We start from the raw sequence: 20,787 nt of genomic DNA on the forward strand, positions 1-20,787 counted from the left end.
TTACGCGCGGTATATTAACCGATTGGCACAACACTTCATATTATACATATATATGTGTATAATTATATGTACATATGTAATATATGTAAAGAGAACAAGTAAGAAACTTGTGTGTTAAATTTTTATAGTTATAATATTTATGAAAATCAACACACAAGTTTCTTATTTGTTCTCTTCCTTTCTTTCTTTGAGCTTTCCGAATGAGCGGTATATTAACTGATTAGCATAAGACATATATATTTTTTTTATACTACGATGGTGGCAATCAATCATACGGCCTATCTGATGGTAAATGGTTACCGTAGCCTATGAACGCCTGAAACACAGATATATAGGTATATATTTATAAAAGAGCAACATGCAAGTTTATTGCTTGTTCTTCTTGTGATGAGACAGCTTTCCGAATTGAGCCGTAGATTAAAAAAAATAAGTGATGACTATTCAAAAGTGCGTTAATGTGAAGCAAAAATATTGTACCAATTTTTACGAAAATAGCGCAGATGGGGTTTCTGAAATTTCGCACACTTATAGTTTATATAAGTGTGCGAAATTTCAATGTTCATAATCCCCATCATTAGTGCTAATATTTTTTTAAACTTTGCATAAAAAAACAATAAATCAATATAAAGAGCATTACACACACCACCATGTATTTGACACACAAGTATAGAGGTTTTTGACAATAGTACCTTAATAATGTTCAAAGTTAGAATTTAAATGAATTAGATACTGTCTAATTTCGACCATTGGGTCACTACTAGTAATAAATAATATTATATTTACAATGAATATTCATCCTTCCTAAAAATATTATAAAATAATAATATTATAAATATGAAAGTAGGGATGTTTGTTACGCAGAAACTACTGAACTGATCAACATGAAATTTTATACGCATGTTCTTGGAGGTATTAGAATGAACATATGTTCCCTTTTTTTAAAAAAAAAACAAATATTTCTGATTCAATGAGAGCGAAGCCGCGGGTAAAAGCTAGTAGATATATAATAAACAACACAAACAAAATATATATAAAATAATCATATATTACACCACTATGTGTTGTATCCCATTTGCGACATAACTTTGGCTCTACTTTCTAGGGTACAAAGATGTCTTGATAAAAAAAGTTAGATATCCAAAGCAAAAGTGTATAACGGAACCTTGTTGTGCGAGTTTGTGGATCTGTCACAGCGTGGCAATCACTTCAAATCTGAAAAATTTTAATACTTTTAGATACGCGCCTATGAAACCAAATTTTTAAAAGTGATTTTTTATCTACTATATTCTGTAATATATGTTAATTACACTTTAAATATGTTTTTTACTGCGTGAACCGATTTTGTTAATTCTTTTTTTATTTGGTAAAAAATCTAACCTGTATTTTTAGAGTGACCTGATGATGGTATTAAAGATATAAATTAAAAAAAAGAAATATTTCTATTTCTTATGTACTAGTTTTTACCCGCATCGTCGTCTACATAATCCAAATATGAAAAACATATTATTTTCTGTCTCAAATAATACCATTTTTCGTTTCGTGATGATTTCAGTAGAGTCTTCTAATTGAAACAATTCTAACAAAAATTCATTCACAAATACTGAAGATACTGTGTAATATACAGAGAAAGAACCCTCGTCTATTTGGAGTCAGTTGAAAATCCTTCGTATACAAATCAAAAGGCATAACAAATGATCCGGTGAAATATACCGGCTCATGTACGTTGTAAGAACGCAACGCGGTAAATCTATACTAATTTTATAAAGCTGAGTTTGTTTGAAACGCACTAATCTCAAGAACTGGTTCGAATTCGAAATCGAAAAAAATATTTTTGTATTGGATAGTCCATTTGTCGAGGAAGGCTTTAGACTATATAACATTACACTACTAATAGTAGCGTAATTTGTAATAATTATAATAAAAACAGTCATCAAAACTTCTTGTTTTTCGACAATGATATCTATTAATATTCATATTAAAAATACAATCGAATACAGAGCTTTATTAATATACCCTATCGGGTCTTAACACGAAAAATTTCATTGTCAATAGAGGTACTTATTTACCTTAAAAAATACAATTTTCTAATCTTATGGATTGTAATAAAGAACAATCGTCAAAATTTCCAGAATATTCATAAAAACTTCTTGATTTTCGATAATGATACCTATTACTATTCACCCAAAAAATACAATGGAATATAGAACTTTATCCTTATAGTCAACCGGTACTTAACACCAATAATTTTCTTAAAAAAAAGAACAATGAGCTACTTTAATATGGAAAGATTGTTGTTTCAAACCAAAATATGTATTTTATAAATTTATAATGCGATTAAGGTTGCAGAGTGTTTGAAATTGACGAAATTATCCTATACCTTTTCAAATACTACAATATTTCGATTTAATATCACAATGATAAAAACAATGCATTGTGATTTTCTTCATTAATTAATAAATAATTATTTATTAATTAATGAAGAAAATCACAATAAATAAGTAAATAACGCAACCATCATACACAAAAGAAAAGAAAGACAGAAAAAAGAACTCAGTCGCATTCGAAGGAAAGTTTTGTTATTTCTTTCTTTAAATAATAAACAATCACTGTAAATAAAGCGATCATCATGCACAAAAGAACACAGTCGCATTCGAAGAAAAAATTTATTATTTATTTCTTTAATAATAACCAATCACTATAAATAAAGTGATCATCATACACAAAAGAACACAGTCGAATTCGAAGAAAGGTTTTGTTATTTCTTTCTTTAATAATAACCAATCACTATAAATAAAGTGATCATAATACACAAAAAAACACAGTCGAATTCGGAGAAAAGTTTTGTTATTTCTTTCGTTATTGATCATTAATCACTGTAAATAACATAAATAACGATTACAACATACACAATAAGCGCAGTCGAATTGATCAGTTTGAACGCAACATTCAACGCAAAACTCTGCGTTGTATCAGCAGTATATGAACCCGTGTATTTAATTGTGGATTTCAGTCACGTATTCCTATGAATAGTCCATTGCCCCTTCGCACATGAACGATTATTTGCTGCTCAGTGTACATGGCATGTGAAATTCTAAATATAATATATCAACTTGGCTGCACTGAGTAAAACGTATTCGTTTCGTATATTATTTACGCGGCTGCAGTATAGAATGAATATCAGATAAACGTGATATTTAAAATGGTTGTTACTTATATTGTTAACCGAGTTTTCATCATGAATAATTCTATAGGAAACTACCTGTGCCCGCAACTGCATGACCTTGACCAAAACTCCAAAAAAAAAGACTCACGGTTCTAGTTTCATAAATGACGAATTTCCATACAATTTTCAACCCCTAATTTAATTTAACCCTCTTAAATGTAATATTACTACAAACTTTGAGTGTCATATTTATTTATATTTAATCAACATCCTAAAAATAAGTTTCAAGGTTCTAACTTTAAAAATGACGATACTTCTGTACAACCTTTCATCTCTCCTTTCAACCCCTTAAAACCCTTCTTTCATTATTTATATTTAATCAACAACCTAAAATATAAGTTTCAAGCTTCTACCTTTTAAAATGACAATACTTTCATACAACCTTTTATCTCCCCTTTCAACCCCTTACAACCCTTCTTTCTTTATTTATATTTAATCAACAGCCTAAAATATAAGTTTCAAGCTACTACCTTTTAAAATGACAATACTTTCATACAACCTTTTATCTCCCCTTTCAACCCCTTAAAACCCTTCTTTCATTATTTATATTTAATCAACAACCTAAAATATAAGTTTCAAGCTTCTACCTTTTAAAATGACAATACTTTCATACAACCTTTTATCTCCCCTTTCAACCCCTTACAACCCTTCTTTCTTTATTTATATTTAATCAACAGCCTAAAATATAAGTTTCAAGCTACTACCTTTTAAAATGACAATACTTTCATACAACCTTTTATCTCCCCTTTCAACCCCTTACAACCCTTCTTTCTTTATTTATATTTAATCAACAGCCTAAAATATAAGTTTCAAGCTACTACCTTATAAAATGACAATACTTTCATACAACCTTTTATCTTCCCTTTCAACCCCTTATAACTCTTTGTTCGCATTAAAAAGTAGCCAGTTAAATAGGTATAAACTATTCAGTTTTGACGTGAAATTAACTGAGTTTTCATCATGAATAATTCTATAGGAAACTAGCTGTGCCCGCAATTGCATGACCTTGACCCGAACTCCAAAAAAAAGACTCATGGTTCTAGTTTCAAAAATGACGAATTTCCATACAATTTTCATCTCCTAATTTAATTTAACACTCTTAAATGTAACATCATTACAAACTTTAAGTGTCATATTTATTTATACTTAATCAACATCATAAAGAATAAACTTCAAGGTTCTAACTTTAAAAGTGACGATACTTCCAAAAAATCTTTTATCTCAACCCCTTAAACCCACTTCTGTACAACCTTTCCAAGGGGAGATCCCTTTCAACCCCTTACAACCCTTTTTTTATTTATATTTAATCAACAGCCTAAAATATAAGTTTCTTCTACCTTTTAAACTGACAATACTTCCATACAACCTTTTCTCTCCCCTTTCAACTCCTTGCAACTCTTTGTTCGCATTAAAAAGCAAACTATTCAATTTTGTCGTAAAATCAAGATAGACAGACAGACAGACTGATACAATATAATTCTACACTAGTTCAGATGGCAAAATTATACTGGTATGTTCAAATTGTATTGACTCTTATGAACAACTTAATTATGTAACACAACCTATAACTGCAATAAATATATATTTATGTCAGACATGATATACTAGTATTTTATTTTATAAAAAATCTATATGTGAGAGACGTTTAGATAATCTATAAAATACAATCAATTTATTTACACCGTCACGGGCTACGGTGCACCCACGTCTAGACAATATGAAATTGAAATATTGTCATAAAAGTGAAATGGGAATTTTATTGCCAAGTAAAATAACTTTTATCGAGAAAAATGCAGCGTCGCGCGACTCACTCTAACCGGTATTTATAGAGGTAAAGTTTCTTAATTCAACTATATTTTTGATAACATTTTTTTATAAACCAGATGTTTTAAATGTAGTGAACCGATACCCAGTGATATTATGGAAATATACTGAAACAATTGCTCCTATACCCCCAATTCACAGATATTCACAACCAAGTATGCTTTATAAAATACAAGCTTTTGCCCGCGGCTTCGCTCGCGTTAATATGTCCCCTTAGGGGTGGAATTTATCAAAATCCTTCCTCAGGGAATGCCTACGTCATAGTAGCTTTATGCATGCAAAGTCTCAGCCCGATCGGCTTAAAATTTACAAAGTTTCATACAAACTTTCATCCCCTATTTAATCCCCTTGGGGGTAGGATTAATCAAAATCCTTTCTTACCGAACTTTGCCTACATCATAACATCTACCTGCATGCCAAATTTCAGCCCGATCCGTCCAGTGGTTTGGGCTGTGCGTTGATAGATCACTATGTTAGTCACTTTGAGTTATATATATTTAGACTAGCTGTGTCCGTGACTTGGATACCACTTTTATTTATTTATGCTAATTATTTTATAAATAGGATACATACGTATAAATACTTTAATAGGGAGGGAGATAAGGTACCCTTAAGGGGGTAAATTTCTACGTAATTTTAATATCATATTTAATCAATAGCCTGAATAATAAGTTATAAGCTTCTAGTTTTAAAAATAACGATACTTCGAGACTACATTGCATCCCCTATTTCAAAATAGAAATAAAAAAAAAATGGATTAACTCTATCCAATTTTTTTAATCGTTTAGTTAATCGTTATCATCTAATGGTTTTATATTAATTTATTTTATTTAATTACCATTAGCATGTGTGAGACCATAAACATTCATGAGTCTGGTCGCCGAATAGTCAACACTAGGCTTCCAAGCTATATCCGAACATATTTATTGCCTGATGATATCCAATTATGATCCAATAACGGTCGGAATTTGATCACTAATGGAGAAGATCGTAAAGATTTCAGTAGCTGTGGTCAAGATTCAGAACAGAATATTTGTGATCTCACACATGCTAATGGTAGCACTATTAAACAAAATAATACAAATCCATTCAGTAATGAAATTGAACTTCCGCTAAATAATACCTACTCGTAATACGATAAAATATATATTTCTGTTTGAAATACACAATGTAAATAAAAAAACTTAAAAAAAAATGCAGTTGAGTTTCTTGATAGTTTTTTTCCATTGAATCTGTAAACTGAACTAGACGGTAGGGAAAAAATATTAATACAAATAATTTGATGTTCGTAAGAAGTTAAAATGTCCAATAGAGTAGAAATAATCTTCATTCAAATAAACTTAATATATTAAAAATAACTTAATATCACTTCTGAATAGTCACATTTTTTATTATTCTACCGCTCATTCGAAATGCAGACTCATAACAAGAAGAATGAGCCAGAAACTGGTGGTGTGTGTCCTACATGAATATATTTTTGATTTGATTTAAAAAGAGAAGTATGAAGATATGATGTTACATATTTTTGCTATACTTATACTATTTTTACTGTATTATTACATATACATGTCTTTTATGTACAGGGTAAATAAGAGAGACGTTTAAGGCAATGAACTTACAGGATAGAGGTAAAAGTATAACACCTAGGGTACCAAGGGAGTCTTAGGATGCAAGTGCTGTCCATGTATATAGACGACACACACAGAGGTTTGTGTGTGTGTGTGTCTGTGTATGTGTGTGTACTCATTGTGAGCCTTTTAATTTACGTAATAGGTGTTTAGTCATTTTTGTATATTTCCAGGAATTCACGGACAGTTCTATCTCTTCTAGTTATTATTATTATTATAATAGATGTTTATAGCCATATACTACCAAATGAGCTGGCAAATTATTTGCACTTCCAGTTACCTAAAAATGTCTACTCCTTTCGGTGTAAAAAAAAAGGAATCTGCATTTAAAAATAGAATATATGCAAAAGACTTCCCACAAAATCACCCTCCGTTACATTCTAATCACATAATTTGCATTCCAAGCAATTATCACTTTATTAGAAGCTAGAACCGACTTCAACTAAGTTATATTAAAAGATATTTTTAAAGTAAATTATTAGCGTCGCCGGTTGCATTTTGACTGTTAATTGCACATCGTGTGTACCTCGTACAGTTAAGGTGAAGTTAGCATGAAGAGTATATTTTTCTGTTAGGAATGATAATGGAATGGTGCACCTGGCTGCGCTAATGGTACACGCTGGCGGGGAACCAGTAAAGCATGATAGAATGAGCTTGAAGTCAGGTTAGCCATCACGGCGAATTGACTACGATGGTTTCGAATTGACCGCGTGGAGGTCGACCTGACTTGGTATATTTCTGGCAATGGGGCTACTATTAATATCATTATTAACAATCTCCTGTGTATATAATAGTATAATATATTTTTATCACATTACGTAACTCAAAGTGAATATATACAAACTAACTAGGATATTTTATATTGATAAAAAATAACAGATATATTTAACCTCATTTTGAATTGTTAAAATGAGGTTAAATTTATCTGTCCGTTTTGTCTGTCCATTTAGATCATTTAAACTACGCAACGGATCTTAATGCAGTTATTTTGTAATAATAGTGATTCAAGAGGGAAATTTATATCCACAATACATGTACACTCGTGCGAAGTTGGGCGAGTAGTTAGTATTATATAAAGTGATATTGTAAATATGTAGCTTTTTTTGTAATTTCTACACATAACACTTACTAGTGGTAAGTGATAAGCCTCTCCTCGTCCTCAGTGCTTATTATGCTACTAACCAGCTGTTAAAAATACTTAAATACATACATAACATACATAGAAAACACCCCTAACCAATACAACCATACTCATAAATAGCCTTATTGTGCCGTGCGCGGAATCGAACCCGTGACTATATCTAACCAAGCCGCTAATACACTAGAACACCGGAATTAAAGGAATAATTGAATTAGTCCAATCCTTAAGGTCAATAAGGTCATTAATTCAATTCCCGGAAACAGCAAAAAGTTAGCGGTCGTCAGTTCTGGGGTACTCCTATGGGAATATAAGAGTCCGTTATTGGATGTTTTTCTACTATCCGATCCGCAGTGCTAATAGAAACTTGATGGTCCTAAAATGACATTAAATATGTGAGAAAAAGGTAAAAATAACGTTGCACTATAGACAATATATAGTCAATTTTTTATAGAGCTATTAGTTGTGCCCGGGAATTCATCAGCGTGGAATAGACGACGAATGACAAATTTTCATACAACGATCCATCCCCTATTTTATGTTGCCCCCTTAACTATGAATGTCATATTTATTTATATTTAAGTTTCAGGTTCATAGTTTCATAAATGATGATACTTCTATACATCTGTAGGGTCTTACAAAAATTGACACGATGATATATCGATCCTAAACATAGGAATGGATATTGCCTCTATTTAAAAAAATCCTTAAAAAAATAGTAATTCGCGGGTAAAACCTGTCTTATAAAATACAGACTAATAGATAATATACTTTTTTTTCGTTCTTTTTATCCTTTAAAGGAAAGGCAAAGAAACTGTGCCCATACAGCCAAGTTAGGCAGATATGGCTGTATGGGCTCAATTCCTTACAAATGTATATTTTTAAAGAATATTATATTACTATAATATACTTCAAAAATATACATTTGTAATACTGTCACGTGCACTTGTCAGTTCAAACAATAAAGCGTAGATGGAGAGCAACTAATTCGCCAATTATGAATTTCATAGTCCAAAGGTCCAATTATAAATTTGACAGCGATGACAACCTCAACTGCTTTCTAATCTGACAAACGGTACTTGAAAGGGCAATTTAACAATATTAATGGAATTCAAATTAATTCATAACCGTTAAATAATCTGATATAAAAATGTATACATTTTCCCGCCAAAATAACTAGATATTACACGGGAGTTAAAATAACTTTCTTTAAAATGTCTATTCAGATACATTTATGACTATTAAATAATCAGCACATTAATATTATTGTTAACTAGCCTTTGGCCGCGGCTTCGCTCGCGTTAATTTATCCCCTTAGCGGTGGAATTTATCAAAATCATGTTTTAGCGGATGCCTACGTCATAAAATCTACCTGCATGCCAAATTTCAGCCCGATCCGTTCAGTGGTTTGGGCTGTGCGTTGATAGATCACTATGTCAGTCACCTTTGTTATATATTTCGATTGAAGTAAATGTATATTTATATATGATTAGTGGAAGAATATTGTAATGTTTGTAATAATTAGAATTAAATAAAAAATATTTGCAATCGTCCTGTATCCTTGAAACATTTTTGGTTTCAATGCGGAATATTCGAGAAAAATAATGTTTATATTTTATAAAAAGAAACAGAACAATATCGATGTTCTATGCCTGACGTTCTATTTTCCAATTGAATTATTTTATTTTTTAGATCGCATATTCGTCGTTTGTAAAAGAATTGCGAAACTGAAGTGGCAATGGGTAGGGTATATAGCTCGTAGGACAGACCGTTGGGGCAGTAAAATCCTCGAGTGGCGACCTTAGATAGAGGGACGCAGCGCGGGAAGGCCCCCAGCAAGGTGGACCGATGATCTGGTCAAGATAGCTGGAAGGCTTGGCTGCGAGCAGACCAGAACCGTGTAGATTTTTGGCAGAGACCTTTGTATAGCAGTGGACGACTTCCGAGCTGACATGATGATTGATTCATCATTTGCAACCTTTTTTTTTTTTTTTTTTTTTATCGTGTGGAAAAATCTTCAAAAGACCGTCACCCCGCCGGAGGGATGGCGAGGTGGTGTGTGGGACTTGTACCCACTAAAAAACCACACGGTGTACCTACGAGCGCCTATGCCGGAGCCAGGGGATTCGCAAGTGCATTCTACCCCAGCTCCGACGGCGACGGCCCGCCCTGTAGATGTTGTAGGGCAGGCCCCATCTCGTTTTGTGGTTAGGGCGACCTATTTCGCCCTACTCCATTGTGGAGGCGTGTGGGTACACGCGCACACCTCCGGGGCCTTTGGATTGGGGGACTGCCTCCCTCAAGGCAGTCACCCCGGCCCCAGTGGGGGATAGAGGGGGGCGGAGTTGGGTACGCCCCCACCTCTAGGCCTGGCTCTTCTGCGGCGGAGGGAAGCGGGACGATCTGACTCTCGCTCCCTTTCCGCCGCCTCCTTCCGCGAGATAACTTCCTCGCAGAAGGAGCTCACCGCCAGCCACGATCTCTCGCTACTGATCATCCTCCGAACTAAATTCGGCAGCGAGAGATCGTCCCCCACTATTCGTGTGAGGACACGGCGCTCACTCTCGAACGCTGGACATTCGTCCAGCGTGTGTTGCGCCGTGTCCTCCACACCTCCGCACTCGTGGCAGCCGGTCGTCGGCTCCTTCCTTGCCACATGACACAGATACCGCCCGAAGCACCCGTGCCCGGACAGTATCTGTGTCATGCGGTACGTCAGTGGCCATCTCCTATTCATCCATCTTTTGAGGATGGGACGGACAGCCTCGACGGTCCTCAGGCCGGCCGATGGACTGGCCAGCCTTTCTCTCCACCTGATCCTGAGGATCCGCCGAAAGTCGGACCTCCGCGCTCCAATCTCATGGCCAGCGGGTGCCTCCCCATGGAACGTCGCTCCGCGCGCCAGTGATACACTGACGCGTGGAGCTCCGCTACCAAGTCCCACGGAGGAGACCCCGCCAGCAGACCCGCCGCTTCCCCGGATATGGTGCGGTAGCCTCTTATGGCCCGTATGGCCATGACCCTGTGTGGCCTGTTGAGACAGGCCACATTTTCCCTACCAAGGGCCCCCACCCAGATGGGGGCCCCGTACAGGGCCATGGACCGCACCACGCCGAGGTATAGGCGGCGGGAACCTTCTCCCGGGCCCCTCACGTTTGGCAGCAGCCAGCTAAGAGCGCCGGCGGCTGCCATAAGGCGAGGGACCAGGTTCCGAAAGTGAGCGCGGAAGCTCCAACGACTGTCCAGGTCAAGCCCCAAATACCTAATACAGGACTTGACCCCCACCCTCTGGCCACTGACGACCAGCTGGGCATCCGGAGGTGGCGCACGCCGAGGCCCATGAAAACACAGGACCTCGGTCTTCTCCAGCGCCACCTGGAGCCCAAGCCTTCTAATTCGACCGACGACCAGCGCCACGCATGCCGTGGCAAAGCGGGTAGCCTCCCGTAGGTCCCGCCCCCGGGCAGTGACCAAGGTGTCATCCGCGTAACACACGAGGTCAGTGCCCGTTAAAAGGGCGCCCCGCAGGTTCCAATCATACCCGATGTTCCACAGGATCGGGCCCAGAACCGATCCCTGTGGAACACCGCGTTGCATGTCCCTCGGCACTACAACGCCGTTCCGCCCCGTGCATAGCACAGACCTGTCCTCGAGGTAGGCCCCGATCACGTCCCGAATATAGGGAGGCGCGCGATGGTATTTCAGCGCCTCCCTAATAGTCGCAAAGGGCAGGGTGTTGAAGGCGTTCTTTATGTCCAACGAGACCGCCAGCAACACCCCACCCCGGGACGTCGCCTCTTCCGAGAGGGAGCGCACACGCGAGATCGCGTCGATCGTCGAGCGCCCCTCTCGGAACCCGAACTGCTTCGGGCTGAGATCGGGACCTACCCGGGACAGGTGTTGGACGAGTCGGCCCGCCAAGATTCGCTCGAAGAGCTTGCCGATCTCGTCCAACAGCACTATGGGGCGGAACGCCGAGGGAACCACCGAACCTGCAGGGTGCTCCGCTTTGCGGAGCAGGACCACTCTACCCGCTTTCCACTGATTGGGAAACCGTCCCGACTCCAGACACGCGTTGAACAAGCGCCGGAGTCGGTCCCCTAGGGTGTTTAGGGCCAAGGCCAGGACGCGGCCGTGGATACCATCCGGACCCGGGGCGACATTCTTGCCCCGGAGTTTATCCACGGCCGCGGCGAACTCCTCCTCGGTGATGATAGGAACCGCAGCAGCGCTGACGCCGCTGGCCTCTTCATCACTGCCACGCGGCATCATCGGAGGAGGTGTGAAGGGAGGCTGTCTCGGGAACAGCTCCTCCAACACCCCCTCCAGCTGCTGCGGCTGGAGACCCTCTGCCACGGGGAGCGCCCAGGGGCGTAATTTGCCCCTGACGAACCTATAAGGACGCCCCCATGGATCCCTGTCCAGGGTCTCCAGGAGTTCTTCCCTGGCTGTCTCCTTGGCCCTGCTGATGGACAGCTGCAGAGCTTTCTTCTTCTCTTTGTACTGCTCGTACAGCTGTGCTTCCTCGTCGGCGTCGCGGCCCCGCCTGAGTCGGCGGTGCCTGGTGTACCGGCGGCGGGCGGCGGAGCACTCCTCCCTCAACGCCGCTATCTCCTCCGACCACCAGTACACCTGACGCCTAGGAGGTCGAGGGCCGGCTCGGGGCATCGCCGCGTCGCAAATGTGCGACAGAGCCTCACCGAACCAGCCCACCTCTGCGTCGACCTCCACAGGCCCCTCCGGTATCGGAACCCAGGCCTGGACGATGGAAGCCTCCATCAGCACGTCTTTATCTAGACGTTTCAACACCCATCTGGGGAGTTGTGGGACATTCCTCTCCTGGCGACCGGGATGCGGAGCTACGGGTGAGGGGAGAACATCTATCCGGATATACCGATGATCGGATAGAGTCTCCACCTCATCCAACACCTGCCAGCTCCGCACCCTCTGTGCGATCGCTGGACTGCAGAGGGATACGTCGACATGCGACCCTCGAGAGTCGGTGATGGGGGAGCCCCATGCCGTGGATTTGGCATTGAAGTCCCCCATCACCATCATTGGACGGGCCGAGTATAGCTCAAGAGCGGCCCCCAGCCCGTCCATGAACTGCTCGAACTCGGCGAGAGTCCTGTTCGGAGAGAAGTATGTCCCGACAACGACGGTTTCCCCCCAACTCACACCTATGTACCCCGCTCCGCCGAATAGGCGGCTGACGAGCGGGGTTGCGGAATTGCCCGCACCGACAATGGCCACCAAGCCAGAGGGGTCGCCGAACCAATGGTCACTACGTGGGACACGATATGGTTCGGCGACCACTGCAAGGTCAACTCCCCACTGCGCCGTGCTCTGCAGAAGCAGATCTTGGGCGCGAGCGCAGTGGTTGAGATTCCCCTGCAGGAGGCGATGGACTGCCATTATTGACCGGTGTCCATCACCTCAGCCTCTCCCCGGCGGCCATTGCCGCGGGCCGACGACAGTGCGGATCCCCTCAGTCTTTTGGACCGGGACTGGGGGCACTTTTTGGCCCCCACCCGGTGGTCGGCTGGGCGACCCGCCGCTGCGCAAACCACGCAGTGTGGGGTCGCCGAACATCCGGCCGCTTTATGGCCGGGAACCCCACACCGGTAGCATAAGCCACTCCGGTCCTCCTCGTGCGAGCACCTCGCCACCACGTGCCCGCTCTCCAGGCACCTGAAGCACCGGAGCGGCTTCTGCCGCAGCAGTTCCGCAGCTGCTGATACCCAGCCGATACGGATCCGCCCTGCCGTCGTCACTTTCTTCACCGCGGCTAATGGGGCCCGCACCCAGCAGGTGCCCAGGCCCGACGCGCCGCGCCGAATCTCCCCGACGTTGACGGCGTCCGCCGTGCACTCGCCGTGTTGTGCCACGGCGGCCGCCACCTCTTCCCGGTCGGTACCGTCATCCAGGCCCATGACCCTCATCTCTGCGGTCTTGGTGGGCCTGGCAATGCGGACCGTACCGTCCGGGAACACGTCCCGGAACTTCGACGCGAGCGCGTCAGCCTGGTCTCCCGTCTGGGACCCCGGGATCTCCAGGATCCGGGCCCCAGTAGCCGCGGTCTTGAAGCGTAAGCTTCCAATCCCCAAGGAGGCGAGGTCGATTTTATCCTTCGCCTCCTTGAGGACGGCGGAGTAAGTCACCCCCGCCGCTTCTGCCTCCGGACACAGGGTGACCACCACGGCCGCCGATCGCGGCGCGCGCAGCTTCGATGGTGACGGCGGGGCCGCCTTACCCTTCTTCCCCTGAGAGGGAGTCCCAGAACTCCTCTGAGTACTTTGCGTACTCTGGGTCTGCCTCTCAGGGACGTTGCGTGTTTTGCCGCCCCGCTTCACCACCGTGCTCCATCCGTCCTGGCGCGCCATGCCCGACGGCCCCGGCTGCCCGGAGGCAGGCCGGCTGACGGGCTGACTCGCTCCCAACGGCGGGAACGCCGCACCTCGCGCCCCCCGCAGATGGGGAGCGTCCCTGAATCCCGGTCCCCCTGCGCCGGGGATCCTAGACAGGACGTCATATTGCCCGTCGCTTTGTAGCGGCGGGCGGTGCTCAGGGCGGATTGAGGTCGCCGGGGAATTGAGGCCCAGGGCAGCCTTGATCTCCCTGATGCCCTGCTCAATGCGTTCTCCTATTCGGGCCTCTATCATGACCCCGGTCGCCCTCATTATGTCCGCCCTGAGGGTCTCTGTGTCGCCCGGCGCAGGGGCCGGGCCAGAAGCGCTCCCCACTGCCGATCCCTTTGGGGCCGGGGAAGGAGTCGGAGGAGTCCGTGACCCCGACTTCACCACTTCGGCGAGTTGGCGAATCTGCTCCTGGAGCTGCCGGATCTGGCTTTGGAGCTCCTTATTCTGTTTGCGGAGCTCCTTAGCCTCCGCCTCCATCTTTTTTTGGACGACAGCCACCGAGGAGAATTCGCCGGCCACGGAGGAGTTCGGGTCTAAGGCCTCCGTCAATGCCATGACGGTCCCGATCTCCTCCGTCATCGCCCTCTGGTCGGTCCCCTTCAGGTTGCCGCACCTCTTAACTCTGTTGAGGACTAGCGACAACCTGTACCTGGCATCCGACGAGAAGGCGGCCACCGAAATCGGGTCACTTTTAGGAGCGTTCTTCCCCTTCGAGACCTCCTGCGGACGGACGAACACGACGTCGTCATTCGACGCATCCGCCCGTCGGGACTCCGCCGACGTCGATGGCCCCTTTCCGGCCTGGTTCACATGGAAGCGGAGGGACGCTCCCGCCGGAGTCGGTGGGCAGGGTATTTTAGATGGGCGAATACCTCCGCCCACCGCCCCAGAGGGGCTCGATCCGCCTTCATGTGGCCGCTTGGTAACGGCCGCCTTCACTAGCCCGTCCTCGCTGGACACAAGGCAACCCGACAGCTCGTCCTCCACCAGCATCGAACGCGTCGAGCGCGTCGAGCGCGTCGACGAGGCCGATGAAGGACGAGAAGCGCGCGACCTGGCCCGCGAGGCGGGCCGCGACCTCGCCGGTCGATCCCCCATTTCGAGGTCCGCCTCGGTCACTGAGTCCATGGACCAGAACTCAGCGTCCCAAGGGGACGGATTCTCCTCATAACCCCCTCCGGGGAACGGGAAGAGGAAGGGCGCGTACCTATGTGAGGTTGCCACACCCACAGCCTGCAACCAACAATTACCACTTCCAACCTAAGTCGGAAGGGTGTTCGGGAGACGAGCGCCTCCAAAACCTACTCCGGGGATCCCCCCGGAGCGGACACACCGGGCAGGAGTGTGATCCCCTGCACAGTGCAGCCGCCCCCGGTGAAACACCACACTACCACCTCAGCACAACAAAATAACAAAAACCTAACCTAAGTAACCTAACTATATACAAAACCTAACTAACCTAACCTAACTATATACACCATTAATAATAATAAAAATAAAGAAACAGACAAACAAACAAACACGAAAAAATTGCGCTAAGACCTATCAAAAAACACCCCAAAAATGTGGAACGCCTGACGGCACACCAAAAATGTGGAACGCTTCACGATTTTGCGTGTCATCCTTGCGCCTCATCATTTGCAACCTTTTTTTTTTTTTTTTTTTTTTAACGTGTGGAAAAAATCTTCAAAAGAAAAAAGTTTTGTGGTTAGGGCGACCTATTTCGCCCTACTCCATTGTGGAGGCGTGTGGGTACACGCGCACACCTCCGGGGCCTTTGGATTGGGGGACTGCCTCCCTCAAGGCAGTCACCCCGGCCCCAGTGGGGGATAGAGGGGGGCGGAGTTGGGTACGCCCCCACCTCTAGGCCTGGCTCTTCTGCGGCGGAGGGAAGCGGGACGATCTGACTCCCGCTCCCTTTCCGCCGCCTCCTTCCGCGAGATAACTTCCTCGCAGAAGGAGCTCACCGCCAGCCACGATCTCTCGCTACTGATCATCCTCCGAACTAAATTCGGCAGCGAGAGATCGTCCCCCACTATTCGTGTGAGGACACGGCGCTCACTCTCGAACGCTGGACATTCGTCCAGCGTGTGTTGCGCCGTGTCCTCCACACCTCCGCACTCGTGGCAGCCGGTCGTCGGCTCCTTCCTCGCCACATGACACAGATACCGCCCGAAGCACCCGTGCCCGGACAGTATCTGTGTCATGCGGTACGTCAGTGGCCATCTCCTATTCATCCATCTTTTGAGGATGGGACGGACAGCCTCGACGGTCCTCAGGCCGGCCGATGGACTGGCCAGCCTTTCTCTCCACCTGATCCTGAGGATCCGCCGAAAGTCGGACCTCCGCGCTTCGATCTCATGACCAGCGGGTGCCTCCCCCACGGAACGTCGCTCCGCGCGCCAGTGGTACACTGACGCGTGGAGCTCTGCTACCAAGTCCCACGGAGGAGACCCCGCCAGCAGACCCGCCGCCTCCCCGGATATGGTGCGGTAGCCTCTAATGGCCCTGATGGCCATGGCCCTGTGTGGCCTGTTAAGACAGGCCACATTTTCCCTACCTAGGGCCCCCACCCAGATGGGGGCCCCGTACAGGGCCATGGACCGCACCACACCGAGGTATAAGCGGCGGGAACCTTCTCCCGGGCCCCTCACGTTTGGCAGCAGCCAACTAAGTGCGCCGGCGGCTGCCATAAGGCGAGGGACCAGGTTCCGGAAATGAGCGCGGAAGCTCCAACGACTGTCCAGGTCAAGCCCCAAATACCTAATACAGGGCTTGACCCCCACCCTCTGGCCACTGACGACCAGCTGGGCATCCGGAGGTGGCGCGCGCCGAGGCCCATGAAAACATAGGACCTCGGTCTTCTCCAGCGCCACCTGGAGCCCAAGCCTCCTTATTCGGCCGACGACCAGCGCCACGCTTGCCGTGGCAAAGCGGGTAGCCTCCCGTAGGTCCCGCCCCCGGGCAGTGACCAAGGTGTCATCCGCGTAACACACGAGGTCAGTGCCCGTTAAAAGGGCGCCCCGCAGGTTCCAATCATACCCGATGTTCCACAGGATCGGGCCCAGAACCGATCCCTGTGGAACACCGCGTTGCATTTCCCTCGACACTACAACGCTGTTCCGCCCCGTGCAGAGCACAGACCTGTCTTCGAGATAGGCCCCGATCACGTCCCGAATGTAGGGAGGCGCGCGATGGTACTGCAGCGCCTCCCTAATAGTCGCAAAGGGCAGGGTGTTGAAGGCGTTCTTAATGTCTAGAGAGACCGCCAACAACACCCCACCCTGGGACGTCGCCTCTTCCGAGAGGGAGCGCACACGCGAGATCGCGTCTATCGTCGAGCGCCCCTCTCGGAACCCGAACTGCTTCGGGCTGAGATCGGGACCTACCTGAGACAGGTGTTGGACGAGTCGGCCCGCCAAGATTCTCTCGAAGAGCTTGCCGATCTCGTCCAACAGCACTATGGGGCGGAACGCCGAGGGAACCACCGAACCTGCGGGGTGCTCCGCTTTGCGGAGCAGGACCACTCTACCCGCTTTCCACTGATTGGGAAACCGTCCCGACTCCAGACACGCATTGAACAAGCGCCGGAGTCGGTCCCCTAGGGTGTTTAGGGCCAAGGCCAGGACGCGGCCGTGGATACCATCCGGACCCGGGGCGACATTCTTGCCCCGGAGTTTATCCACGGCCGCGGCGAACTCCTCCACGGTGATGGCAGGAACCGCAGCAGCGCTGACGCCGCTGGCCTCTCCATCACTGCCACGCGGCATCATCGGAGGAGGTGTGAAGGGAGGCTGTCTCGGGAACAGCTCCTCCAACACCTCCCCCAACTGCTGCGGCTGGAGACCCTCTGCCACGGGGGGCGCCCAGGGGCGTAATTTGCCCCTGACGAACCTATAAGGACGCCCCCATGGATCCCTGTCCAGGGTCTCCAGGAGTTCTTCCCTGGCTGTCTCCTTGGCCCTGCTGATGGACAGCTGCAGAGCTTTCTTCCTCTCTTTGTACTGCTCGTACAGCTGTGCTTCCTCGTCGGCGTCGCGGCCCCGCCTGAGTCGGCGGTGCCTGGTGTACCGGCGGCGGGCGGCGGAGCACTCCTCCCTCAACGCCGCTATCTCCTCCGACCACCAGTACACCTGACGCCTAGGAGGTCGAGGGCCGGCTCGGGGCATCGCCGCGTCGCAAATGTGCGACAGAGCCTCACCGAACCAGCCCACCTCTGCGTCGACCTCCACAGGCCCCTCCGGTATGGGAACCCAGGCCTGGACGATGGAAGCCTCCATCAGCACGTCTTTATTCAGACGTTTCAACACCCATCTGGGGAGTTGTGGGACATTCCTCTCCTGGCGACCGGGGTGCGGAGCTACGGGTGAGGGGAGAACGTCTATCCGAATGTAACGATGATCGGATAGCGTCTCCACCTCATCCAACACCTGCCAGCTCCGCACCCTCTGTGCGATCGCTGGACTGCAGAGGGATACGTCGACATGCGACTCCCCCTGCTGTCTCACGCACGTGGCGGCCGACCCTCGGTTCAACACCACCAGGCCGGCCGCGGCCGCCCAGTCTTCCAGGACCCTGCCTCGATCATTTGCAACCTACAGTGGGTTGCCAAATTAATAGGGACAGTCACATTTTTTATAATTTTTGTTCTTCAAGTGGTCTTGACTACGTTTTTAAGTGGTAAAAGTTTTTTGCTGATATGTTTTTATGTTCACCTTGTCTCTATAACTCAAATTCAAAGTGAATTTCAAGTGCTGAGAGATTTGTTTATTTTGGAAATATATTTTAATGACGGGAGAGACACACAGTCGTTCACACGTGTAAAAGTGAAACACGTAAATTATTCTTTTAAACAGTTCTTTAGTGGTTTTGTGAAATAATCAATACCTGCAAGTAAGTAATATTTTACTATAATTAAAATTAAAGTATTTTGGAGCGGATTTTAGAACAATTTTAATTTATTTTTATATTTTCAGCTTTGGCTATGGGTCGAGGGGTAGATTTGACTCCGAGAAAAAATCCGAGGTTAAAAACCCTTCTCCTACACACAAATCACTCTCAGAGGATGATAGCACAACTGGCCGGGATATCGAAATCTGCCGTCAATAAAATAAAAATAAATTTAGATCAAAATCAGCCACTTTCGCCCAAAAGAAAAGGCAAATGTTGCAGAAAACGTATCACAACAACACGTTCCGATAGGAAAATTCGAGATATCTGCTTGCAAAACAGAAAGAAAAGTGCTGGATTTTTAACTCAGATAGTACAGGAATCTGGAATACGTGTTTCAAAAAGAACTGTACAGCGAAGGTTGGCAGAGGAAGACCTGACAGGTCATCGTCCAGTTAAGAAACCCCGATTAACAGAGGCGATGAAAAAGAAAAGGCTTGCTTGGGCTCGTGAGCACCGCCTGAAAACTGTTGAAGACTGGAATAAGGTCAGTTCTATGTTTAATTTTATTTGTGTTATATAAAATCATATTTACAAAAATTATAAATAGTTTCTATATTTTTTAGGTATGTTTCTCAGACGAGTCAACTTTTGAAATGAGGCGGCGCCCAGGCGAGAAATTTCATCCTGATTGCATAGTGGAACGAATTAAACACCCTGTAAAAATAATGGTATGGTCTGTCATCAGCGCAAAAGGAGTTGGGCGCCTCTATATCGTCCAGGGAACCATGAGACAGGACCAATACAAGCAAGTATTAGAAACTCGCCTGTTGCCGCAACTTCAGGAATGGTTCCCGAATGGGGAGAAATTCGTGTTTATGCACGATTCAGCTCCATGTCATAAAGCGAGGAGTGTAACCAAATTTTTGGAAGACCACAACATTCCAGTTTTACCTTGGCCTGGCAATTCTCCTGATATGAATCCCATAGAAAACTTGTGGGAAATTACCAAGGCGGAAATTGCTAAGGAAATCATAACTACCAAAGTAAAACTAGTTGAAAAATTAATAAATGTATGGTTTCACAATCCCAAAATAAAAGAAAGTGCTAAACAGTGTATTGAAAGTATGCCGAGGCGGATTCAAGCACTGATAGAAGCAAAAGGAAATGTGACAAAATACTAATAATTTCCCATCATCATTTTTATTATACTTGTTTATATTTTCTAGTTGTTCAAATATTAAATTATTATAGTCTAAATTCATTATAAGATATGTGTCTGATATTATTAAATATAATTATAGCCTAAAGTGACGTTTTTAATTAATTATAGACCAATGTTTTACAAAAAACGAATATTTCGTGACTGTCCCTATTAATTTGGCAACCCACTGTACATTAACTTAGACTACATTGATTGAGGTCCCGGATCCCTATTACAAATAATTCCCTCACTCCAAAGCAAAATACTCGACCTTAACTCGACTAGACTTGCTGCATATAAACAAGCTCTAACGGCGCCGCAAGCCAGCTCTTAATTACGGCCAGCACCCAAGGATTACAGCTCGGTTCTGTAATTATTACATAACTATAATAGGTCGCCACCTATTTCGCCCTACTTGATAGTGGAAATAGTGAATTGTACCCACCTTGGGGCAGGCCCCA

The sequence above is a fragment of the Achroia grisella genome, unplaced genomic scaffold (genome assembly GCF_030625045.1).
Source record: "Achroia grisella isolate CSIRO2021 unplaced genomic scaffold, CSIRO_AGI_Agris_v1 utg28682, whole genome shotgun sequence".
NCBI lineage: Eukaryota > Metazoa > Arthropoda > Insecta > Lepidoptera > Pyralidae > Achroia > Achroia grisella.